Source organism: Lichenostomus cassidix, chromosome 2, assembly GCF_008360975.1.
Source record: "Lichenostomus cassidix isolate B80296 chromosome 2, HeHo_3.0, whole genome shotgun sequence".
NCBI lineage: Eukaryota > Metazoa > Chordata > Aves > Passeriformes > Meliphagidae > Lichenostomus > Lichenostomus cassidix.
The window spans coordinates 149,556,886-149,582,565 of NC_139482.1; the positions used below are offsets into that span (position 1 = coordinate 149,556,886).

Below are 25,680 nucleotides of genomic sequence, written 5' to 3' on the forward strand. Positions count from 1 at the left end.
AGGTTCCTGCATGGGGAGCAGAGGGGACAACCACTGACACAAAGGTGTCTTTAAATCTGTTATGTAACCAGCACAGACCCTTCTCCACACAGATCCCATGTTTGGGTTATGTTGGCAGGATGGAAGGAAGGGTCTGTGTCTCCTCAAACTCAGATTTCTGGTATTTTGAGTTTATACCTGATATTTTGAGAGCATCTCTTGCTCTGCAAATGGCCTTCTTTGCCCTCAGAATTATCCTGCTGCAGGGAATTTCACAGATCCATTTTATGGTGGAGTTATTTTGCCTTCATCATGTCTCAGATGAAGAGATCAGGTGAGTTGTTGCCCTGGGTTACCTCAGCCAGTGGCAGACCCCAAATCCTCACATGTCCTGTTTGCTGTCACATCTCACCCTCAGTTCTCCCTGGAGGTCACACATTGAAGAATGGGGGGATCAGACCTCTCTTCTCTATGATTTTGAGGTGTGAGACATATTCACCCTCTTGTTAAATGGGGGTTTAGGGAGTCACAGATCTTTCTGCCCAGGACTGGAAAAAAAAGATCTGCAGTGACATTTGTCAGCATCTTTGGACAATGCTCTGAGACCCATGGTGGGATCCTTGGGGTGTCCTGAGCAGGGCCAGGAGCTGGACTTGATGATCCTTGTGGGTTTTTCCCACCTCAGGATATTCTGTGATTCTCTGGCTCATGGAGCACAATTCCCCATTCCCACAAAGGTGAGTTTTCCATCAGTCCCCATTGCAGCAGCCGAAAATGGGGTTTCTTTGATCAGTGGCACTTTCTGCTGCTTTGTCCTTCTCCTGGGCTCTTTATCCTACAGCACAGGAGGTAAACTGCACCTTGCTCTGCCCGACCTCCCCAAACACAAGACAAGGAAGGTGAGACCTCCCACCTTCCCCCACCACCCCAAAAGCAAGGCAGAGCTGCCCCATGGGGCTCACAGGGGCAGCATTAGGTTTAGGGTTGGGATTAGGGTGAGGGTTAGAGTTCTGCCAAGCACCCCTGATTCCCTCCAAATCTTTCCACTCTCCTTCTGGCACCTGTGAGGATTGGAGTGGGAAAATCTGTGGAAACAGAGAAGAAATCCCTGGGCAACTCGGAGGAGCAGGGAAGCCGTCTTGAAGGAAAACAAACTCCCGAAAGGCTGGAGAGAGAGAGAGAGAGATAGAAAGAGAGAGAGAGAGAGAGAGAGAGAGAAAGGGAGAGATTTCCATTCGGAGCATGCACTGTGCTAATCCAGCATAGCCGCCTGTCGGCTAAAAACCTGCATTTCAGGCCCCAGCTGCCCCTTTGCTCCAGTCCTTGCTTAACTGGAGATGTCACAGATGCCTTTGGCCAGCGATGCTGCAGTGCTGGCTGGGGATGAGAGGCTGCTTTGCTGTGCTCCTCCACAGCCAGAGCTTGCAGCTCAGCTGGTCTAAATGAAGAATTTTCTTCATTTTCTCCTTCTTCCAGAAGTTTTTTTAGGGATGCAAGAGGTTTGAAGGTGTGGAAATAGGGGCAAAAGGACTGGATGTGGTGAAGGGAAGGGAGGAAAGGGGAAGAAGGCCAAGGGGAGGGGTGGAGTGCCCTGGAGAACCTCTGGGGGGTGAAATGGGGTGCTCCTCACCCTCCCTGAGGCAGAGGGACAGAGGGTGGTGGCAGATGGGATCTTCACCTGTGCCCCTTCCCTGCTGGGGAGCAGCAGCCCCGGGCAGGGAGGGAGGTGATTTTGTCAGGGAAAGAGGTTGGTTTCCTTCTTTTGGGGTAGAAAGGGTTAAAAACAAGGGGCAGGTCCCGAAGTCTGACAGGATGGTGAAGTCCCCCAGCTCTCCACACACCTCCAGCCTCATCCCTCTCCCTTCCATCCCCTTCCCACCTCCCCTTCTCTGCTCGGCAAGCTTCTCATCACCGGAGGACCTTCCTCAGGCTGCAAACCTGGAAGCAGCACCTTTACCCCAAAGCTGCCGGCATGTAGCACGAACCTTTCATCCCAGCCCATCTCCTCCTCCTCCTCCATCCCCTCAAACTTTCCCTCCCCCCACCGCATCCTCCTGCTGCCCCGGGGTGTCGCCTGGATGTGAGACCCCCCCACCTCCCCCCCGCATTTTGGGTTAACGGAGCGAGGAGTTGAGGAGGATGCTAGGAAAGAGGTAAAATCTCACTAATTAGGGAAGGGTTAATGGCTGTTGCCATCTTCTGCCCGGGCAAACCGCGTGCCCTGGTGCAAAGGCACGGCCAAGCTGGGGTGCCGGGGGAGGTCCCCCCCATCCCCTCCCGCCCTCCCCGCGGCTGAGAGGCTGGGGAACCTCTGCCCCGCGGCTCCCTGAGCCCTGTCCAGCGTCCCGTCCCCCTTGCCAGGCTGTCAGCTCCGGGGGAGGCTCCGGGGGGGGCGATGAGAGAGCCCCAGCACCCCCCTCTCCCTGCCGGTACCCAGGCAGCAGCACCAGCGTCTCTGCGCATCCCTCTGCGGGCGAGCGGCACCTCTCCGTGCTGAGCCTCCGCAGGTTTTTTTGGGGAGCGGGGAAGGGGGGGGAAGCAGAAGCCTCGCCATCCTCACCACCACCACCACCATCCCGGCTCCCTCTTCACCTCCTGGCTCCCCGCTCAGGGCTAAGCTGTCCCGGGGAGGCTGCGCTGCTGAGCCGCCAGCGCGCTCCGGCTGTCGCTGGCTCCTGTGTTCCATCCATCCATCCATCTATCCATCCATCCATCCATCCATCCGCTCCTCCTGGAGGCTAGCGGAGCATGCCCGATGCGATACGGTGTCAGTTCGGGTCCTTGCCTATAGCTGCCTGTTTTACAAAGCTCCGATCCGTGCGTGTGCGTGTGTATGTGTGTGTGCATTTCATCCCTCCCTCCCATCCCTCCCTCCCTCCCTCTCTCTCTCTCTCTCTCTCTCTCTCACTCTAATGTGTGATCTGGAAAGCTTATAAAAGCCTGATGTAATCCTTAATGCAGCCCCTGGCTACAAAGACTGGATCTAGTTTCAGAGAGAGAGATTCAGAAGCAGAATTTAAAAAAAAAAAAAAAAAGGAAAAAAAAGTGTGGGGGGAGAAGAGAGAGAAAGAAGGAAAAGCAGACGAGTGGATTTTAAACAAACATATCTTTCAGAAGAAGACCATTCTCGCTCCTCGCTGCTGGGAAAGCTACTCTGAACCCTGCTGTATATTTTTTTTCCAAAGGAGAAGACTTGATTGTCTGCTTGGATCTAATGATTTACTGGCTTTTAACTGCGTTTTTCCCCTCTCCTAAGGATTCCTCAAAAAACGGCTTAATTATTTTCAGCTTTTCTCTTCCACCTGCCTGTCTGCAGAGACACCAAAGGTTCTCCCTTCCTCTCCCTCCCCACCCCCATTTCTTTTAGGATTTTTCCCCCCCTTTTCCATTTAATATATACATATATATATATATATATATAATGTGTATGTATATATATATGTAGAGGCAAGAGTGGAGGAAGCGGAGGGAGAGAGAGAGCTTTGCCATCCTTTTGGACTTCACGCGCTGCCCAATGTTGGGCTGGTTACCCCTGGATATGTTGCTGGTTTCCATTTGGAATTTGACAAAGGGAAGAAGGAGGATATAAAACCTGGGGAGCTCGGCAAGGTAAGAGGCTCCCGGCCACCCTTCCTTCTTCCACGGAGGGGAGGGAGAGGGGGAACGCGACTTCTGTGGCTGCGCTTTGCCTGGAGCGCAGCGGGGTCTGTCTCCATCCCCAGGGGAGACGGGCATGGGGGCAGCGCTGGGCACCCACTCCTCTGCTTTTGCCCCTGGAAACAGCACCCGGAGGATGTTTCCGTCCCTTCCACTCTGAAATTTGGACTGATAGAGCGTAATCATTCCCTGGCATGGGAAGTTTTAACTTTTGTGCATGCAGGTCCTGTGGGCAAACGTCAAGCGGTGGTGGAAAATACTGAATGTCCGCAGGATGCGGAGGGGGAAATGCAGTCGTGTCCTGGGGAAAGGAGCTGGGGTTGTCTGAGGGGGGGAGAAGGCAGCCTAGCGAGGGAAGAGGAGCGAGGGATCGCGACAGGAGAGCTGCAGAGCCAGCCGGGGCTGAACTGCAAAGTGCTGTGGAGCCGCGGTGCCTTCGCGGGCAGCCCTGGGGTCCGGGACTCCTCAGCCTGCGATGTTGGCAAACAAAGTCTCGGAAGGACAGGCAGCTGCCTGCCCCGGGCATGAATCTGCCCTCATGGCAGCTCCCTGCCTTCCCCCTTTCCTTGGAGGGCTCTCGGGGTGGGGGGTGTCCTCGCTTGCTTCGCTGCTGGTGTGGCACCTACCCAGCGCTGGAGGCTACGGCTGGGGAGGCGATGAGCTCCTCCCGTGCCCCCCCAAATGCCATTTCTCAGCACTTCGCTTCACCCCGGGGGAGAAAATTAACCTTTAGCCTCTGTAGAGCTCCGAGGATGGCACAGACACACACACGCTGCTCCCGGAGCTGTGCTCCTGGGGGATGCTGGCACCCAGGCATGGCTTAGCCTTTCTTTGGGAAGGGGGGGTGGAGAGAGAAGGAGTCTCCATCAGGGATGCGTAATTACAAAGCATCTTGTTCTGAATCACCCTGTGTGGGAATGAATCGCAAAATTTGTCTCTCCCTCTTCCCCCACCGCCCCCTTGCCTTTCACGGCCTGACATTCGCTGATGGAGGGTGGCTGTTGATGCATTTTCAGACTTTCACAGAGAGGTGTTTCAGCCATGGCTCTGCCAAGGCTGGGAGGAAAAGGGGAAAAGCGGGATCGAGGGGAGCAGGTGGAGGCTTTAAAGGGACTTTTCAGTCCTGGCTGAGAGCAGCACCGGTTCCTCAATCAAAGGCACGGGTTGCAGATGAACTCTGCCAGGTACCTTCGGCTGTGACTCACTCTCCTGTCCCTGATCCTGCCCTGGCCAAGCCAACAAACCCCGTGAATCAGCTGCACAGAGAGGAGTTGGGAGGGAGGGGAGCATCAAGGCAAGGTCAAAAGGGATGGAGGGCAAAAAGACACCCCCCTTTCCATCCCTGACCACCCCATCGCTGTGGAGCTGGAGCTTTCCGAGGCTCAGGCTCAACCCAGCTCCAGCTCTGGGTCTGCCGAGTGCCAGGGCCAGCTGATGGCTGAGGGAGGAGGAAGAGGAGGAGGGGAAGAAGGGGGCTGAGGAAGAGCGGAGCTACTTTGACAGATGCCCAGCGCTGCGTGCGCGGCAGAGCGAAAATCGCAGCGCCTCGAAAGCCTCCCTGGGAGGGAGCCAGGGGTGCTCGGGGTGCGAGGTGCATCTCCCCAGCTCAATTACCTGTTGATTACTTATAGGATTTCTCTCACCTGGCCATGCAGAGCCTGAGGAAAGCCAGGAGGGCTGAGCCCCCGACACTCGGAGGAGTTGACTGGTGACCTCCGCCGCGTAGCAGGGAGGGCTCTGTATTAATGATGATGACTCTGCTTTGGCTGGTGCTGAAATATCTGTATTATCTATTATCAGCTGGGAGACGAGGCTGGAGGCTTCGCAGGGCTGGGATCTCATCCAAAGTCCGGGCTGCTAAAGGAAACAAACAACTCCCCGTGCATATTAAGTGGGTCCCTAATTAATTAATGACTCATTAACCTGGGTCCCACAGTCCTTCCTGTGCCCAAGACCTCGCTGGGGAAGAGGAGGGAGGTGGCAGGGCAGAGCCAGAGAGGTTTTTACCCTTGGAGGGTGCTGAGGAATTGCACCAGCTCAGCCAAGCCGCACTGCCAGGGGACAGGGTGGCCACGGGGCTGAGCCAGGCTGGGGACAAGGGACAGGGAGAGGGATGAGCAGAGAGGACACCCAGCAGGGTGCTGGGGCAGGCAGACTCAGGGGACTTCCATACGCTGCTCTGGGGGCTGTAGTGGGGTCAGGGCGCAGCATCGCTCCTCCTGGGGAGGGCGAAAGGGAAGCCCAGGGAGGAGCTGGACAGGGACAAGGCACAGGCAGGGCAGCAGCAGGGCTCCTGGCCCTTTCCACAGCACTTGGGATGGTGTTGCAGAGCCCTGGGTTCAGGAAAAGGGGTTTGGAACCCCCGTAATTGACGAGCGAAGGTGGACAGGCTCAGGGAAGGACTGGCTGAAAAGCCGAGGGGTTTTCCATTAATGGAGGGACTGTACCCTCTTCTTCCGTGAGGGAAAACGAGGCAGGGATAGTGCCCTAGACCCCACAGCCGGGCTGGGAACTGCGTGTGTGTGTGTGTGTGGGAGTTGGGGGGAGATCCTGAACCCCCATCGCACCCCAAGGAGCAGCCAAAGGCAACCTCCACGGCGGGGGGAGAATCCCCATCCCATTCTCTGCCACCCCACGGAGACCTGCATCGCCCTCTGCCCCGCAGGCACCCCGAGGTGCCCTGGGACACCCCCAGAGCCCTTCCCTCCCTCACAGTACCCCGCATGCCCCTTTTACAGCCACCCCAAACTTAGCAAACCCCATAGAACCATCCCCGCTCCATCCTTCTCGCAGCATCCCCGCTGCAACCCCGCGGCGGGAGACGTTGGGAAAGGGCGGGTGGCATCTCATCCTAATGCCAGGGTGCCCCCCAGCCTCCCCCATACCCAACCCGGTGGCGGGGGGGCTGCCGGGGCTTGCGGCGAGCGGCGGGGAGGTGGCGCTCGCAGCCCGGCTATCGCCGCTCGCCACCCCCGGAGCGCTCGGATGCTCGGCACAGCCCGTGGAGCGCTGCTCCCCCTTATCCAACCCACCCCTCAAAAAAAAAATTACCCACCCGCACGGCTGGGGCTCGCAAAAAGCGCTGCTTCCCACCCCGCACCCGAAACACGCAGCCCGCGGGGTTTATTTCCCACTCTCCAGCATCACCTTCCCGTTGGCTTTTGGCTCCCCCCACCCTGTGGGTTTTTTGCCATGATCCCCCGCATGTTTTATGCCCTCTTCTCCCTTCTTCTCCCCAATTTCAGCATCCTTGTGAAAGCAGAGGCTTCCACGGGCTCTCCACGGGAGTGGAAGTGCTGGTGTGTGCAACTCTGGTACCCCCATGCCCAGGATTTTGCGGGGGGGGGGGACGCAGGCAGCCCCCAGCTCCGAGGGCTTGCCGGAGGTCTTCAGAGCATCCCTTGCTCCTTACAAGTGGGAGAAAGGGATTCCCGAGCACTTTGCTCCTGAGAATCCACCCACAGCGTGGTCCAGCAGGGAATGTGCCCCATCCTTGAGGAGGAGATGGCAGAGGGGTTTCCCGCAGTGTCTGTGTGGCTGCAGGTGGCTTTTCCTTCCCAATTGTTTTGGGGGGAGAGGGAGAAGGGGAAGCAGTGTGCTCGTAGATCCAGATTCACCCTCTCCCGTAGCTCAAGTGCAGCAGGCAGGAAATCCTCTGTCATCGATACCTGTTGCAGGCTATCAGCTTGGCTCATTAATTAGCTCCAGGAAAACCTGTGCTGGTAAACAAATGACTCAAAGCTTTTCCCCGGGCCCGATCCCGGGCTTGTGGAACGCTGGTCGCCACCTTTCTAGGGGAGGTGCGAAGGGAGAGGAGTATTTTCCTCAAGATGGATGACAGGCTGTCTCTGGAACCAGCTCACCTCCTCCCCTTGGAGAAAATTCACATCCCCAGGAGAGCCTTCGAAGGGAAGGGAGTTGGCACCTGGCCTGCAGGTTTGCAGGTCGCAGCATGGGTTGGAATTGCTGAAATGTGGCTGCAGACAAAGCCCAGGGGTCTCCTCACATCCCAGTGTCCACCATTCACAGGATGCTCCTGAGTTCTCCTCATGACTCGTTCCCCAAATTCCCTGGACTCTCTGCTTGCCTAGAGTTTGCTGGGATAAAAGATGGCAGAAGGGCGATGCTTGTGTTTGGGTGAAACTTGACTAAGAGTTAAATTCTGATGGAGGTTGACATACATCCATAAATTTGGGTGGGGTGAGAATCTGGGGCTCTGAAGCACAGGAAGAAAGGGACTTGTGCACAGTTCTCCCAGCCAGGGTGGGGATAAGGAGTCTCCTTCTTGGCATCTCAGTTGCTTTGAACCACATCTCTGCCCGGGAAAACAGTATTTCAGAGTTCAATCTGTGATGGAGAGGCAGGGGCTCCTTTTGACTTGAAATGCACTGCTTTCCTTTAGATTAAATACTAGGAAGAAATTTTTTATTGTGAAGGTGGTGAGGCATGGCACAGGATTCCCCATCCCTGGAAGTGTCCAAGGCCAGGATGGACAGGGTTTGAAGCACCCTGGGATAGTGGAAGGTGTCCCTGCTCATGGCAGAGGGTGGAACTGGACGATTTTTAAGGTCCCTTCTAACCCAAACCATTCAGTGATTTTATGATTTATGCATGGCCCCCTCAGATCTCAAATCCACAGAGCGCCACCCCTTTAAGTCCCAAACCACCATGGCTTGGGCAACCCTCATTTCTCCAAGACAGAACCACCACAGATGCCATCCTGGTCCTTAACATCCTCCAGCATCCCAGTGTTGGAGTTCCCATCAGCCTTGTACAATTTCTTAGAGGTCCTGCTGTCAAAAAGGTAATTTTCCCACACCATCCCTGACCCATTATTTGGGGCATTTTATTAGAACCTAAAAAACCATCAACAAGAAGCCAAACTTCTCTCTTGGAGAGCAAACTGTCAGGGCAGCCCACGGGGGGGAGTGTAATTCCCTTTCCCTTCCATGCACTCCCTGTGATATTTGGCTCTCTAACGTGGTTTGCAGCATGCTGAGGCTACAAAACACAACAATAAAATAAAAAAAGAGAAGGAAAATGAGCGGTAAATGAAGTCCCTTCAGAACATCCATTTGCTGTCACATCTCGAGTTCAGAATTTCCTCGCAGTGCCTCTTGGAGCGAGGGTTTTGTATTAGTCTGATTATGTTGAGATAATCTGTCATGTTGCTCCAGGAAGCTCTGAGGGAAGAGGGAAAAAAAAAAAAAGGAAAGGAAAGGAAAGATAATATTTTAAATCAGAGGGCTGCTAGATTGGTGACTCTGTCTGGCAGACACACATCACTGCCCCCTTTATGAAAATTTTAATTGGTTACCTCTGTCAGAGAAAATGAGAGATCTGCTGATTTTAATTTGTTGGAGCGAATCACTCCCTGCCAATGTTATCAAAATTAAACCAGGGCTGGTTTCCTACTCTCCTTCACCTACTCCCTCTGCATTTTCTTCTGAAATATCCCTCCATAAAAGATTGATTAAGGAGTGACCGGCTGATGACAAACGAGCTGTTGAAGTGGCAAACTCTGCCGTGCTGGGTGTTATCCCTGGGACAAGGAGGATCAGGGAAAGCAAACAGTATCTGGAGAAAGAATGGACAGAGACCTAGTAAGGAAATCTAGATTTTTTGGGGAGGGGTAAAAATTGGAACAGATGGGTATCATCTCATGTGGTGCATTGTATGTTGGCTGAAGTGAGTGCATGATGTAAAATACATAATATATATAAAATCCTCATTCCAGTGCTAAAAGCAGCATTGTAGTTTTAGGTTCATTATTTACTCCAGGCAGAGCTGCTGTTTGCTGACTGGATTTGGCCTGGGAGCAGGACAGAGAAACCCTACATGTATTTGGGACACCATTTCGTGCATGCCACGTGCATGTACTGGTATTTATTGTTGCCAAATCCTTTTCTGAACATTGAGTTTTGGTCAGAGGCAGATCCTGTGATGCCTCCTGCCGTGATTTCAGCACTCCCACCTGCAGGCTCACCTTGTCAGCTGCCTGTTTCCAGGCTGGCTTTGCTAGATGGAGATGTTTCCTCAGTTTTTTGAGCTCAGCTGGCCTGTAACAAAGTCCTTGCTGTTTGCAAAATGGCTCTTTTCTTTCTCCCCTCTGTCAGCTATTAGGAATATCCCATTCCTGGCAGACTTGCCCTCTTCCATATTCATTGAGAATTAGCACTGCTCTCTGTCTAAATGTTTTTGGGATAGGGATCATCATGATATCCGTGCTAGAATGGATTTGGAGCTGAAACACTTTGTCTCTGCCCCATCTGTGCTTCTGCCTCCCTGCGGGTGATCCTGTAATCCAACAGCTCCACAAACCACTGGAAGTTTGGGTTACCCAACACCAAAACCCCATGGTTGATTTTAAAAGCTGCTGCAGTGCCACTCTACCCGTGGGTCAAGGTTGAGCTCATCCTTTGCCAAACCATGTGGGTCAGGGCAGAGATCAGCTCACACTGAATTAAGACATTGGTCTTTCTGCACCTTGGTGTTCCCATTGGGAAATGGGAATGCCTGATTTCCTCCTTCCCTCCCTGTGGGGCTCTGTGCTAACTCTGTGTCCAACTGGATGTGATCAAACCACATTCCCTCTGGGATCCTGAGGTGAAGGAAACCAGCCGAGCACCAGGAATGATTTATTCTCCTTGTGCCTTGACTGTGAGCACATGTCCACCCTTAAACATTGCTCCAGAGTCGTCTTTTCTCATGTTTTCTCAGTCCTCAATTTCTGGAGGTCCTTCTACAACTGAAGCAGGAGATTCTCCTCTACCTGCCTTGGTTTCCCTCTGGATTAAACACCTCCTTCTCCAGGAGAACCTTGTGGAGCACTGCAAAATGTTCCTCTGCGTAGTCCAGCCCACTTGCATATCCCAATCCATCAAGCCTGGGGTGGGAGTCAGGCTTTATGCTGGATGTTGTCGAGCAGCAATGTAACAATGGAGATCTCCTCCAAACAAATATCTGCAAATGAAAGTCGATACACCTTCGCCAGGAAATCTGTCCCGGTGGGGTCTTTTGTATCGAAAGCCCTGTTGGTAGATTTATTCATTGTGCAGGGCTGTTCCCTTAACAAGTCAGTTATTCATTGGCCATTGCTCGAGAGCGTGTGGAATTTATGGTCATAGTCCTGTAATCAGATATTTTGTTATAGAGGGCTTTGCCACCATGGAAGGTCTGAATAAATCAGGATGCAACAGAAATTGATCCTCTCACAGGCTATTTCTGGATTCAGCTCCTGCTGGAAGAGTATTTTCTCCCTTCTGGAGCCATGCTGCCCAAGCCTTTGCATGTTTGTGCTGTGGTCAGATCTACCCAAGCTCTGCTTTAGCGCCTGTGTACAGACAGACACACTCTAAGCTTTGTTTTCTGGACCTGATTTTTTTTTTTTCTGAGACTTTTGAGGTCCATGCAGCTGTCATTTCCCAGCCAGGAAAGAAAAAAACCCAAAAATTTTCTCCATCACCTGACTTAAACATCTGCAGGTTGGAAAGAACTGCTTGAAAAGGCTTTAATCAACTGCCAGGGAAGAAAGGGAAATCTGATTTTGAGTAGCTGCACTGGTGTCTTAAGTACTAAAGAGCTTGGCCTGCTAATCTCCACTTTTCAGATGTTGTTCCACAATCTGATCAGCTCCATTGAGCTGAAACAAGGGTTAATTGCTAACAAAACACTCCACACCTTCATGCATACAAAGAAAGGGGCAAGGGTGAGCACCTCACTTTTTGGAGCTTAGTGCAATCTCATTGTGTGCAGGCAATGGTGAGGGAATTTCATTCTTTCATGTGCCCCAAGAATATCTATCTGTGGAGGTAAAATTACAGCAGAACCTCTGATTTTTATGGCAGAAATCAGGGATGGGAGGCGAGGAGAAATCTCTGTAACCTAGCAGCCTGTAGAGCTGCTGTCTCCCAGGTTGGTGATGTTAAATGTGTAAATGTCAGTGAACCTCTCCCCTGAGCAGGGCTGAGCTGTCTTGGCACTTGGGATGGAGCTCAGCAGTGCTGTGGTTACTCAGCACTGCCTTGCAAGTGTTCCCTGAGGCACAGCATCTTTCTGGGGAAGCTCTGATGGCTCCAGGGGTGGGTTTTGGTTTGAGGATATTCTGTGACAAAGGACATTCAGTGCCTGCTCTGCTCTGCTGAGTGCAGCCAGCTTGAAGGAGTGTAAGGCTGGGATAAGGAGCATGTGAATTGTGTCCACAGGGCTTGTGGGCAGACAAACCCCTAGGAGGACAGAGGGTCTCTGAGCTGCCCACATCTCAGCAGAACCACAGAATACCCTGAGCTGGAAGAAAACCCCAAGGATCATTGAGTCCAGCTCCTAGATCTGCACAGAACAACCCCAAGAATCCCCCCAAGTGCCTGAGAGTGCTGTCCAAACTGGACCCCTAGTAGTGTCCATGCTGTGACCACTTCCCTGAGGAACCTGTTCTGGCTCCCTCTGCATGAAAAACCTTTTCCTTTTTCCAATCTAAACCTCTCCTGACACAGCTCCATGCCTTTCCATCCAGTCCCATCCCTGGACACAACACTGCCCTTCCAATAGCCTATTTTAGCACTTGCAGGTCAGCCATGAGGGCAAATGAAGGGATAACCAAACACTGAATCCATGTTCACTGCATATTCCAAATGCCTAAAAAAATGGCATGAGCAATGTTAAATATTTTCTGTCCTGTGTCACTTGCTGGCTCCTGCCAGCTCAGGGTTTTCAGATATGTTACCAGGGATAGCAGTGCTGTCGGGGCTTTCAGAGTCTCCAGATGGAGATGATGCTACAACCAGCAGGAGAGATGGTGACAGGCAGAAGAGCAGCAGAGCTGGGAGGGCAGAGGGGAAGCTGGGAGAGATCCCAGCAAAATGCCAGTTGGCTGGGGGATCCAGTTAAGTGGGATGAGTGGAAATACCAGGAAGGCATCCTTTGACATGATTGGAGATGTACCCAACTAGGCATCCCTCAGGGACTAGAAACTGTGGGAAGTGCCTGCAGGCAGGGAAATACCACTGGAAAGGAGATTCCCCAGATGGGGAATCCTTAGTCTAGATATCCTCTACCAAAACCAGGGAAGATGGTGAGGTGGTTTGGAGGAGGAGATTTCCAGATGTCCCTTCCATCCTCAAGAATCTGTGATTCTGTGAGGATGGGACACAAGTGCTGCAGATTTTGATGTCCCCACGGGTCACAGCTGCCCTCAGGAGCTGCACAATCATGAGCAGGAGGTCTGCAGGGTATTTAAAGGTGCAGAACAAGCTCCAGTGTGGGGCTGTGTGACAGCACTCTTCACAGTGTCCTCCTCAGAAGGGAGGAAATCTGATTGGATTTGAGGTCTGGGGACTAGAATCTGAGGTTGTGATGTGTTTTGAGTGAAAGGAGAACCTTTTGTTATGTAAGACAGCCTTACAACCCCTCCAAAAGTAGAGGCTGTCCTTCCCTGTGTTGGGACAAAGCCCTGGTTTGATGTCCTGTTGAACTGATCCCAGTTTTCTAGACAAGGCTCTTCTTGGCAAGTCCATTCCCTTCGTCTCTCTGGAGTCTAACACTGATTATTTGGCTGGGCTGCGACCAGAGGCAATGCCACAGCATCTTTGATCAGAAATGTGCACACACCATGCCCTAGCAGGTGATGCTTACATTCTTCTACTGCCATATCACAAAATATTCATATTTTTATGAACATCTTCTTCTGTTGTCCTGGGAAAGCCTTGGCTTGCTCTGCAGCTGAGTTTTCTGGGATGTGGAAAGGGAGGATTATCTACCACGAGCTGCAGCATCTCCTTCCTTGTTCTGTGGTGCTGATGGCTGGTGGGTCTTGACTTCTGATTAGGTTTTGACTTCTGATTAGGTTTTGACTTCTGATTAGGAGCAATGATCTTCCCAAAAGGACCTCTAAGACCATCCTGGAGTATCTCTGAGGATATCACCTGACTGCCAATAGCTTCAGGTCCAATATGGGACGCAGTGATGGGAATGAGGAAGGTGGTTGGTAAAGACAGCTGTGATTCCTGACAGCTCTTTGTGTCTTTGTTGGGTTGGAACTCATTTTAAAATGTTCAGGGAACTGAAGCCACTCTCTCTTCCCTACCTTGAACAGGCCTGAAAAGTGTTTGTAGAAGATCTCACCACGATTATTTCCATTTCCCCTGGTGAGGGGAATGTGGGACAAAGCACTGCTTTTTCACTCCTCCCTTCCCTTGCCCAGAAGAGTGGTTGGATGTAAATAGGACATGACTCTTCCCAACCCTGGAGCTGGGTCAGCTTCCTGCAGGTGACAGAGCTGGGGTGTGACAGGGGAGCTGGCACTGAGCACAGCCACCACCAACACATTGGATGAGCCACACCAGGCACTGCTGCCTTCCCCGTGGACTCCAAACTCTCCCTCCAACCTCCTGTTCTCATAAATGCAATTTATGAGCCGCAAGGTGCCCAGCAGGCCGCGGCAAGGTGGTTATTAAAACCCCAGCTTCCCACCTCAAATTACAACCCAAATGCTGTGTTTGTTTCCCACTTAATTTCGTCCCTCCGGGTTTTCTTGTAGTGCTGAGCCCTTTTGAAGTCGCTGTTGATTACAGGGCAGGCTGTGTAATCTCCCTGTGGAAGGTATTTGGAGCTGGGGGGAGCTGGGGGGATGGAAATCAATCATCCCAGTGCAGGGGTCAGAACTGGGGAGGGGGATAAACAGTGCTGCCCAACCATCCTTTCCTCTCAGGGGCTCATTCTGCTCTGGAAGTATTGGTCTGGTGGTTTCAGCTCCTCAGACAGTCAGGGAAAGGGAATTTCAAAGAGAGTTTTAGCCCTGCAAATTGGCTTCCAGTCTGGAAGGTGACTTTGGTGGTGTAACTACTCTGTCCAGTCACCCTCAGCAAGCACTGGCTGCTGGGGCTCTTCCTGAACCCTGATTTTCTCAGTTTTTGTGGTGATTGGATTGGATATTCCCTGGGTAATCAAAAGACAGAGTAATTTAAAGTTATTATGCTTTATTTCTTCCCAAATTATTGGCCAACACTATCTTGTGTCTCTGAATTTTCCTGATAAGCCCTTTTGGATTTACATCACTTGATCACCATGGGTTGCACAGCATTGACTCTGAGCATGGCTAATGCAGAACTCCTGAGCACAGAGGTTGGTCTGAGGCTTGAATTAGGTGGAAAGTGAACCTCTGGCAGAGGTGAGGTCAACATCTGGAGGGCTTGAGGTCATGCTTCATCTCCAGCTCAGCCCTTTTCCTCTGTGAAGCTCCTGGAGAGGTGTTCCTATCTCTGAACTCTTTGTTTGCACCCTTTCCCTCAGGAAAAATTATTTATTTGGACACCAGCACTCCTCCTGGTGAGTCTTGTCCTCCAGATGTTCTTGACTTGATCCACAGCAGGCCCTGGATGTCTGCAGTACTTGGATTTTGCCAAATATTAGCCAAAAATAGCTTTGAAATGACAACAGCACAAAGCCTGACATTTTTGCACTGGTGTGATAGGCAGATTTGGGAGGTGAAGGACACCAGTCTGGCCCAGCCCAGTTCACTGTCTGCTGATTAATGGTTGTTTCCTTTGTCTTGTAGAATCTGTAGTGAACTATTAACTGTATTAACTATTCTTACCCTTTAAGAATAAAATATCTAACATTGGTAAAAATTCAGAGTGAGACAATAGCAAGGAAACCTGAGTAAAGAGGATGCTGTTGTTGCCACCATGGTGGTTGGTAGAGGTTCTGAATGATTGTGCTCTGTAAAATCAGATGTTTTAAGATATCTTTCCCTCTTAATTCAGGATTGGAGGTGGTTTCACCTTGGGAGCACCAGAGTTTCTTCTCCTTCTGGTTAATCCTTGCTATTCCAGCAACTCTAGTGTGTTTGTGGGGTCTGAATCCCTCCAGATCTGCAAAAATGACATTCCTGAGTGAAATAATGCCAATAAATAACAAATGACCAGGGGAAAAAGGCCAAAATGAGAAGGGAGCCATTGGCATTGATGACCAGCACAGTGCAGTGTGGCAGCTCAGATGAGTTTTCAACATAACCTTGACCATCTGGGCTGTTTTCCTGAATCTGATCTTGCTGTTTCATAGAATCACAGAATTTTGAAAATTCAAAAAGACCTTTGAGACCATCAAGTCCAAATATCAGCCCAGCACCACCACCACATTCACCATCATCCATGTCAACACATTTTTTGAGCACTTCCAGGGGTTTGACTCCACCACTTACCTGGGCAATCCATTCCAATATTTTACAACCTTTTCCATGAAAAAAAAAATCCTAATATCCAACCAAAACCTAATCTAAATCTTTGATTAATGTTCGTGGCTTGCAGGGCAACACAAGCCCAGTGCACAGACATAGAAGGCACAGCCAGACCTGGCAGCACTTTTTTTTGTCCAAGTTTCAGTGACTTTCAATATCTGGGAAGGCTCTTGGCTCCTCCTTTGCACCACTTCTCAGCAGTAATGAGGTAACACACCACTGACTTCCCTGAGCATCTGTTTCATGGGGGAAGTGATTTTCCTCGCTGCTGTACTGATTGGAAGTGGAACAGCCTTCAATCCTGCGTTATGTTCCAGGGGGCACTGAGTCTCCCACAGGCTCAGAGAGCTTTTAGCCATGAATACCAACCTGTAACCCAGCAGTGGCTTCGAAACCGTATTTGCTTGTGAGACAAAAACCCGATAATTTCTGGCCATTCAAAAGCATTCAGGAACATCCTAAATTGTGTCCTCTGGGTTGGATTGCAATGTCAAGTCTTTTATATTTCAAATTTTCCTGGATGATTATTGGAGCAGGGGGATGGAGTCACTACTTGAGCAATCAAGGACTTTCCATGTCCCTTTTCACAACCACTGTGGCATTTAGATGAACCCCAGGGTAGTTTCTAATCCTCTCTCCCTCTTGTGCTGTAGTTAGGGCTTGGTAAACCAAACAGGGATAGGACACAGATCCAAAAAGTGCCTGGCATTTGTGCAGACAGTTTAATTTTTAGAAATGTTTTTAGAACATCTTCTCAGGCAGCATCCTCTCATCCCAAGACTGGTGGCAGTTCAGAGGAAAACCTGGCCAGGGACTGTTCCCAGCAGGGACATGAGTCACCTTCTGGCAGGGAGAGGGGTGAAATCCTCAGCTCTTGCTGCCCTGTGTTCAGTTTAAATCAAGCAGCAGCTCGTGGGCTGAGCTGGGTAGAGATGCCTGTCTGGGGGCTCCTCTGTGCTGTAACATCCCCCTGCCACAGTACACTTTTACAGCTCCATAGATCACTGGGTAAAAACCACATTTAATTCTATGGTAAGGTCACTTTTTAGTTAAAAGGGACAGAACGGATTTAATTTATAATCCTCTCCAACTTTATGGCTTGCATTTAGAGTTATATCTATTATGTAGTGCCAAACACGTATTATAAAAATTGATTCCCCCTTTTCTCCTCCCTAGATTTGCTGTGTCAGGAGGATTCTGATTGCCCTCCCCTCTGCTCCAAGCCAGCAGATAGACTGAGGTACATCTAAACGTCAGGGATGACATCTGGGGCTGCAAAGTGCAAGTTTATAGGGAATGGAACCGGCCCAGATCTATTCCTGGCTGTTTGGGAAGGAGCACGATCTCTGCCAGCCTGCCACAATGCAGGACAGGAGGACAGGGCTGCAGGCTGCAGGGGAAAATGCAGCTCAGAGTCAGGGAAAGGTGCAAGGGGTTAGTAGGTGACCTGGTGTTGGTGTCTTTGTGTGGCTCCTGCCGTGGTGATGTGATGGAGTCAAATCCAACAGCCAATTTTAGGCAAGGGACATCATGTTCCGAGGAGATCACAGCGAAGAATCATTACTTTTTCTATTCCAGGAAAGTTTTTAGGCAATTTTAAGGGAGCAGCAGTGAGATTGAAAGAGGGAAGAGAGGGAATGGGGTGACAGCAAGAGGAATTAGACTGAATTTACCACCTGATCTTCACTTCCAGCTTCTGTATTCTTTACCCACACCTCAAAACCTTGTCACCTTAAATAAATTCAGTGGTGTCTCTGCAGAGCAGTGGACATCAGAGAGAGGAGACAAGGGAAGCCAGCAGGAGGAATTGTTGTGATTGTTGTGAATTGTTATGAACTCCTGTGGACAGGGATGGTGGTTTCATCCCACAATTACTCCACAGATGCTGTAACTCGTGTCAGGAGTCGGGTGAAGTTGTCAGAGATTCCTTGCCTTGATTTAGAGGCTTCCTAGAGGTGATAAATGGAGCACTTAGAGGGAGATTTGAGCCTCGAGCCAGGGCTCTGACAGGGAAAGGGAGCCTGGCTCCTGCTGGGAGCATCCCTACATCCTGGGCCACTCTCTGGGAGGGCAGAAAGGGGAAAATCTGCCTCCCTCTCCTGCAGCTGAATTCCTGGAGATACAATTTTCCATCTCTGTGATGAAGTTGTGCCCATAACATCCCCACCAAACACCCTGGACAAGCTGTTAACTGCCCTTTAAAGCTGAGCTGGGGAGAAATGAGCCACATTTGCCTACACACAGCCCTGGCCATGCTTGATTGAGTGACTGCAGTAAAACTTGTGCTATAAATAAAACATAAAATGAGCCCATGTCCACAGTGGTGTTCTCCTGAGAAGATGTCATTTGCTTCAGGACTTCAGTGAAATACCCATATTTTCAGCCTCTGTTTATATTAATGAGTGGATTTTTTTTTAATTGTGAGGGGAGTTTTGGATGCTGGTTTTTGTTTGGTTATATATATTTTATTTTTTTTTTCTTTACTGCAGTGAGAATAAGGTAGCACAGGACACTCAGTTTGAAACAGCAATGTGAACAAGGTGTTAAGGGACACTTTGACCAAAATTCCTGGTAGTGCTGAGGGACAAGGAGGATGCCAAGGGTGAGGAGAGACCCCACTTTCCTTTAGCAGAATCACATTGCTGCTCCTCCTGAAGCTGTTCCCCAAAAGCTGCAGCCAGGCTGGGTTTAACTGGCAACTGAACAATCTCCTCTAAGGGTTGCTTGGGCCTGAATGGAGAGATCTGTGGGCTTATCTTTGCTCACCTTGTAATGAAACACAGCCAAAAGGAAAAAAATGGAAATTATGAAGCAGGAGCCTGTCAAATCTTGAATTGCTTAGATTTTTTTTTTTTTTATCTTGAATATGGACTGTGGTCAGCCTCTCTATTTTATTTTAAAAATCACAGCTGGGTTTTGTTTTTTTAAATGCTACTTGTGCTTGCTTTTTCATATTATCTATCTCTCACAATTGCAGAACTTCTGAAATTTTGATTTGAGTGACAGTTATTGCAAGAGTTCTGGAATGAGGATCTGAGGGCAGAGATATGTCAGAAAGGAGCAGGAGATTACCAAACTGTAATAAGAACTCAATCCAGTCTCCATGGGGAGGGAAGGATTTGCCTCTGCATCCTTTCTTTCGGTCTCCAAGGAGCTCTGTCTCTGGAGCAGCAGCATCTCAGAACCTGAAAGCAGCAGTTCACAGGGAATGAAGCTCTCTCTGGCACTGGAGCCACATTTATCAGCATCCTGGCTGAAAAGGACGTGTAATTTAGGTTCACTGTAAATGTGGAGATCAAAAATCTGATTTTTTGACTTAAATTTGCCCAAAATTAGACCATGCAAATGCACCAAGTTTGGATTTGGAGGTGAGATTTAAACATGGGTTAGACACTGAGTCACACCTAGGGGAACAAAAGTCCTAAAGAATCTTATCCCTCTGATATCAATAAATGGATTAAAGCTTGGACTTGATGGCCTTTCCCAACCTTAATGATTTGTGGGATATGAATTATCATGGGACCATACAGACAGGAGGAGACCAAGGGTCACTGCAATCAGAATGAGCATTTCATCCTTTGATTCAGATTTGCCCACGTGCAAAGATTTCTGCCACATCCAAAGGGGAGCAGGAAATGTTTCAGGAGGTTTCTTTCATCTCTCCTGGGTACATTCACTTTGGCATCAAGAGGAAAGTAAGGCAGGAGGGAAGTACATGAAGAAGAGGTTTCTGTCCCTATTCCTGTGGTGTTCAACACCACCCAGAGGTTTTACCAGGAGATTGTGGCTCAAAATCTCCTGGTAAAAGAAGGAAGAGAAATCTCAGTAAGAGCAGAGGAGAATCATAGGACAGTTTGGGTTGGAAAGAATTTAAAGCTCATTTTTCAATGAGAAGGGCTGCTGGGTTTGGACAGAGCAGTTAAAATGTGCCCCAGCCTTTAACATCATTCCATATCTTACCAGGACAAGATTATTCCCCAGAATTTGCCGTGGACCCCTAAATTTTCTGTATCCTTGAGGATAAGGCAGTAGAGGTAATTAAAAATGAGCAGAGAAATGGAAGAAGTCTCTCCTGCCTGCAGAAGGTCATCTGTCAGACTTGCAGGCTGTCACCTGAGTCCTTCAGCCATTGGAGACTTTAATGTGAGGTTAGAACAGAAAACTTTCACTTGGTTGCTGATGAATCACCAAACACCTGAGAGGAAACAGCAAGGAAACATCTCAGGGGTGGAGAAACACAATAAAGCAAAGCCTCCTGTTGTGTCCAGCTCTGTAGATGGAATCTGCAGAGGGATGGAGAAATTTCTACCTTTCTGCATTAAATACAGAAGGGCAGAACTGAAGGCCACTTCCCAAAGTCAGTTTGCCTTCCTGGTGAAATCCACCTCAGCACTGGCAGGGAGATTTCCTTGTTGATTGTACAAGATTGACTTCCTGGGCAATAATTTTTCTGGTGACTAAAATCTCAACTCAGGTGTCTTTTTTTTGCCAAATCAAGCCTGTTTGCTCTCACAGCAAAACCCTTTAAACCTTTTAAACCCTTTAGTTTAAAGTATTTTTAAACTCCTCTGATGGTTCCTTCTCAGAGTTTTAATTATAGAATTTAAATTTTCTCTTCACTTTCCTTTTGCAAAACCAACTGCACCAATATCTCCTGGCAAGTCTGATCATCTTAGTGATTTTTCTCTGCAACCCTGTCTCACTGTGAACTCTTGTTTCTTCAACCTGAGTACAAGGATGGTTATAATATTTTAGATACGGCCAAAGATAGTGTCTTCTTAATATCTGGAAACCTGGAAATATTCCCCCTCACTGTGTCCTAGATTGATACATTGCCTTTTTCACAGCATGTTATTTGTTTTCACCCAATCTGTATCTTTATCTTCTGGGGTTTTTTTTCTGCTCCGTTGAAATCACTTCCCTCTTTTTTAGCTTTCAGCTTAGGAATGTCCCCATTATCTAAATGTGACAGTGCTACTCTCGTGTCTCACCTGGGGAAACAGAGGCAAAAAAAATTACTTAACCTCCACGGAGGAGGTGGCAAAACTTTGCCAAAAGCGAGGAGAGAGATTCCTTGGGCACAAAGGCTGCTGTTGGCATCAGGGATTTGTCCTGCCTGAGGTTCCAATGCCTCCCCGTGGGCAGAGGCTGCCTTTTCCAGGCAGGAATTCTTATAAGGAGCCTGGTTGTTTTCCCTGCTCCTCAGCCTGCATCTCCCCCTCCCTCCTTCGGGACGAGGATGAATGGGAAGAGAGAGGCTCTGAGTGGACTCTGTTCTCCAACCCCAGTCGCTGCTGAATTTCAAATAACCCCCCAAACAAAACCCAAACAAGCAGCTCCTTGTGTTCCTCTATCTCCTCTCTCTTTGGCCTTTAGTCACCAGGCTTGGCAGCGCCGCTGCTCTTCTGCGGCTCGTCACATGCGAGGCGAGGAGGATGGGCTGCTTTGTGGTCCTTCTCTTTGCTCAGGGGGCTGAAACAACAGAGCCCTTTGCCTTGTTGGCTTTGCTGGGGCAGGAGGAAGGAGGAGGTTGGTGAAATCTCCAGCAGGGTTTTTGGTCAGCGGCAAGGTGAAGGTTTGTGTGGTCAGGGAGTGATTTCTGCTGCCCATCCTTGTCCCCTGCGTCCCTTTTGTCCTCCTTGTAGAGGGCAGTGGGAAGGTGCTGCGTGGCTGGGGACGGAGGGAGAGTCAAAGGTGAAGTCCCATCCCTGAGGACAGAGTATCACTCCTGTCCCAGGAGGATTTGCCAGCTGGCAGGGCTGCAAAAATCTGTCAAACAGCTCAGCTTTTGTCTTCTGGGCAGGTAGCAGTGAAAGGGGACAGAGGGACAAATCCAGCTGTGGTTTGTCTGTGGAGCTCACATCCTGGGATATCTGGGGTGGATGGCATTCTCCTGGCAGGGGTGAGAGTGTGATGGAGTGGGCAGGGGAAAATCACAGCTCCTCTGATCACCTCTGCACCTCTGCTCCCTGCAGCTGCTGGGGCACGGCAGTCATGGAGAGAGAGCCAGGTCAATCCATGAGATACAAACAGGAGGTTTTTAGGGATCTCGAGACCCTTAAACTCATTTTACTCATTATCCAAGTTGGTCTTGAACTCCTTCACTCTGCAGGGAGAGAATCTTTCCAGACAGCATGGCAGGGTCAGACTTATGGCAGACTGGGGCAGCTCCTTCTGACCTCTTAATTTTCAGCAAGCCAAGCTTGATAGACTGGGACAGTGCAGTGTTTTATGCCCAAAAAAAAAAAAAAGAGGAAAAAAAAAAGAGGGATTTAGCACTACTTCTTTCTCTCTTGTGTCTTAGACCAGAAAAGGCCTCTGTGCAAAGCTCACTCAAGATGCACTGCGAGTATTTGGCAGCATATTGTGGTGTTGTTCACTCTGCTGTGCTCAGGCACAGGTCTCCTTTCAGCCCAGCTTTCCCTGGATGAGAGGGGCAGCTCATCCTGCCAGCCCTCTTGGAGTGGGCTGACTTTAAACAGCAGGACATGACCCCATGCTTGTGATAGGGGATATTAACTCCTGACCTAAATAGGGAAAAAGAGCCTGGAGTTTATGGAAAGCCTGTTCCGCTGGTCCGAGGAAAAGCCAGATGGCTTCTGCCTGTGATCTGTGGAGCAGAAAGGGAAGATCATTAATAGCCATGGATTGTCCATGAGGAGGGGGTTAAGGGATGGCTGATGCCTTTGCAAACTCGTGGGGTGGGTCAGGAGACTGTCTGGTGAATAAATACAAGTTTTCCTTCTGCACAGCTCATCACTTCTGGTTTTTGTAATGGAAAAAGCAGCATCCAAGCCACTGTGGTGGTGTTGGTCACCACTGTTGAAAGGTTCATGGGGAAAAGACCAGCCAGATATAACTGAGGGGATGGTGCTAAACTTTGGGCTAAGAACAAGAATTCTTGGATGAGATTCAATGGCCTCGATCTGCCTGAGGACAAACTACATGAGCATAACTGTCTCTTCTGTCATTACATATATATTAAAAAAAAAAAAACAACCAAAAATGCAAGATGTTTTATGAAGAATTACCTAGACTTAGAACCATCCCAGTATTTCTTTCAAGCTGAAGGAATAATCCTGAAAAATTCCTTGAGGAAAGTGCTTCATGGTAGTTGATTTTTGCCTCTGTTGCTCTGCATCCAACACTGATTTCCTGTGCTGAGCTGCTGCCTCTGTGTGATGCTCCACTGCTTTTGCAGGGATTTGGCTCTTTCCAGTTCTACTCAATACTCTGACTTTGACAGGGAGCTCCTATTAATAAACCTTCTTATATATCCCTAAATATGGTCTCTATAGCTAACTTTATATATGAAATAGGGAACACCTCCAACTGGGAGTGGTGTGTAAGGAGTCTTTTACTGCTAGGCAACCACTTGGAATCCAAGGCTGCACATTGTTACTCAGGCTGTGACAGCTCCTTAACCCCTGAGATCTTCTGCTGCTAAAACTGGGAGCAAGAGGCATTTTGAAGTGAAGGTGGATTTGTTTCAGAGAGAAAATTCAGATCTTTTCAAATGTCAATGTTCTTTAAATTGATTGAGAAAGAAGAGCTGATAAGGGTTGTTGCAAAAATGATATACATGTAATGATACACATGTAATAATATTAACAATAGCATTTTTGTTATTGTTAATGATAATAAAAATAAAGCCCCAGTTAATCTCCTTCCTTCCTTCCTTCCTTCCTTCCTTCCTTCCTTCCTTCCTTCCTTCCTTCCTTCCTTCCTTCCTTCCTTCCTTCTTCCTTCCTTCCTTCCTTCCTCCCTTCCTCCCTTCCTTCCTCCCTCCCTCCCTCCCTCCCTCCTTCCCTCCCTTCTTTTCCCTAAATCCACTGGGAAAAGGTTTTTAATTTTTGTGAACCATTTTTTTCATTCAGAACACGTTATCTCAGAACTAATTTTTAGCCAGTGATTTTTGCCAAACTCTCTTTGCCTGTCATATATTAATGATCCCTTCACTCGAATTCTATACCAAATTATATTTGATAAAATATAGATTGTGAATCGTGATCATTTCACTCATAAAGTGGTCCACATATAACAAGTACAGGAAGTTTTCCAAGATTTTTTAAAAATTAGATATGTTGGTTATATAATAGCACTTCCAGATACACATTTTGGGATTTTTTTCAGTCTTATTTCAGTTTGGGGTGTGCACTTACTTCTCCACCTATTCACATATACATATATTTAATTCTGTTCCTTTTTTTGAGTGGCTGATCAGAACAAAGAGATGACAAGTGCTGAAAAGTTGATAAAAAATAAGTTTTTTTTCACAATGTCCCAGGCCCTGGAGAAGCTCTCTATGAAGAAAGAAAATAAGAGACAGTAAATTACTCATACAGCTTCAAATCTGTTGCCTGGTCCTCCTCCTCCCTCCAACCCAGGTCCACCAGATTTATGAAATCTGGAGATTCTCCATCTGTCCAAGGAGTTTGATAAGAAAAATATCAGATGGTGGTCAGAGGAGAATATCTTGGATAATAAGGAATTGGAAGATTTACAAAACATGTTGAAGGTTGTGTGAGAATCAATTTCTGAAAATGGGATAGGAAAAGAAAAATATTGATTTTTTTTAAACATTAAAATAAAGGCTGCAGAGCTGCTGGAATTGCAACAGCATTTCCCATGCAGATCATTTCACTTATGATTTTTCACCTAACTGCAAAAGGAGATTCTCTTCTCCTATGGTGACTTTTCAGCTGCCTAAATCACAAAAATTAAAAACCTGTTGCTTGCAGCCTAAACAGCCTCAGTTCCATCCCAAACAGCCTGGATGTATGCATGTTAAAAGCTCTGCTAAAAGGTTACTTACATTACTAATTACTATTTGTCATTAATGGCCAATCAGAGTGTGAAGAACGACTTTGTAGCTTTTCCTCCCATGACCTGTGTGAGTGAATCCCACTGGTTCTTTACTCCCATGAAAGATTTTCCTTTTATTCATCTTAAATAACTGCCCAGATGATTTTCTGGAGTATCAGCCAGGAAGGTTGAAGCTCTGTGTGTTCCTTTTCTTAGTTGTGCGTTTGTGACACTTAGAATTTGTCTGCTGGGTTAGAAAAAGATTAAAAAACAATAAACATTAAAAACTTTGATTGATTTTGATCTTGTCCGCTTTGATGGTAAGGAAGCATCTCTTCCCTGCTCCTCTAAATAGAGGTTTCCACACTCCATAGAAGCAAAATCACAAGATCTCCACATAAAACATCTGTGGTCAGGGGAAAAGTCCAAATAGGGATTATTTACCTCATCTTTCCTCAGATGGTAATGTGCTCCTGATCCAAGGCTTCCAACTCCCACACCTGCAAAAGGTGGTTTGCAGCATCAAAGCCGAGACAGGGAACTCAAAACCCAAATTTTGATCCATAAACTCTTTCCAAGGCAAGACTATCCATGAACCCAAGCTGTCTGGAAGGGTAACTCAAGGTCAACTCTAATTTAATCTTTGTCTTTCTCTCTGAGCAGTGTTGGTGTCTGACTGGGGATTTTCTATCAGCTCATTATTGTCCATTTGCACTTCTGCTTTCACCTTCAGGTGGCCAAAAAGAGCTAAAAGCCACAGCTGGAGTCCCAATATCCCTGAGTCACCGTTAATTTGGTTTAAGTGTTCAGGTAGTCCTGGAGGAGAATTACAGGAGAATTCACATACCACCTGGTGTGTGAAGATGGACTAATAAAGCCTCTCCAGGGAGCCTCTAACTCCATGGAGAATCACAGGATTGGTTAGGTTGGGAAAAACCTCAGGGATCATCAAGTCCAACCTGTGACCCAACCCTAGCACATCAGCCAGGTCATGGCATGGAGTGATG

General features: G+C 48.8%; 1 protein-coding gene across 10 annotated transcripts in view; it reads left to right on the forward strand.

The window, feature by feature from the left end:
- Positions 1-2,338: 2,338 nt before the first annotated feature.
- The window catches only part of ADGRB1 (adhesion G protein-coupled receptor B1), a 276,988-nt gene continuing 253,646 nt past the window's right edge, over positions 2,339-25,680 (forward strand). For 3 of the 10 annotated variants that reach the window (XM_085053673.1, XM_085053677.1, XM_085053681.1), the window contains exon 1: positions 2,341-3,588. The gene's annotated coding sequence lies outside the window, so the exon portion shown is untranslated. Of the gene's footprint in view, positions 3,589-25,680 lie in introns of all 10 variants that reach the window. The other 7 variants (XM_085053676.1, XM_085053683.1, XM_085053675.1 and 4 more) reach the window with 6 other exon arrangements.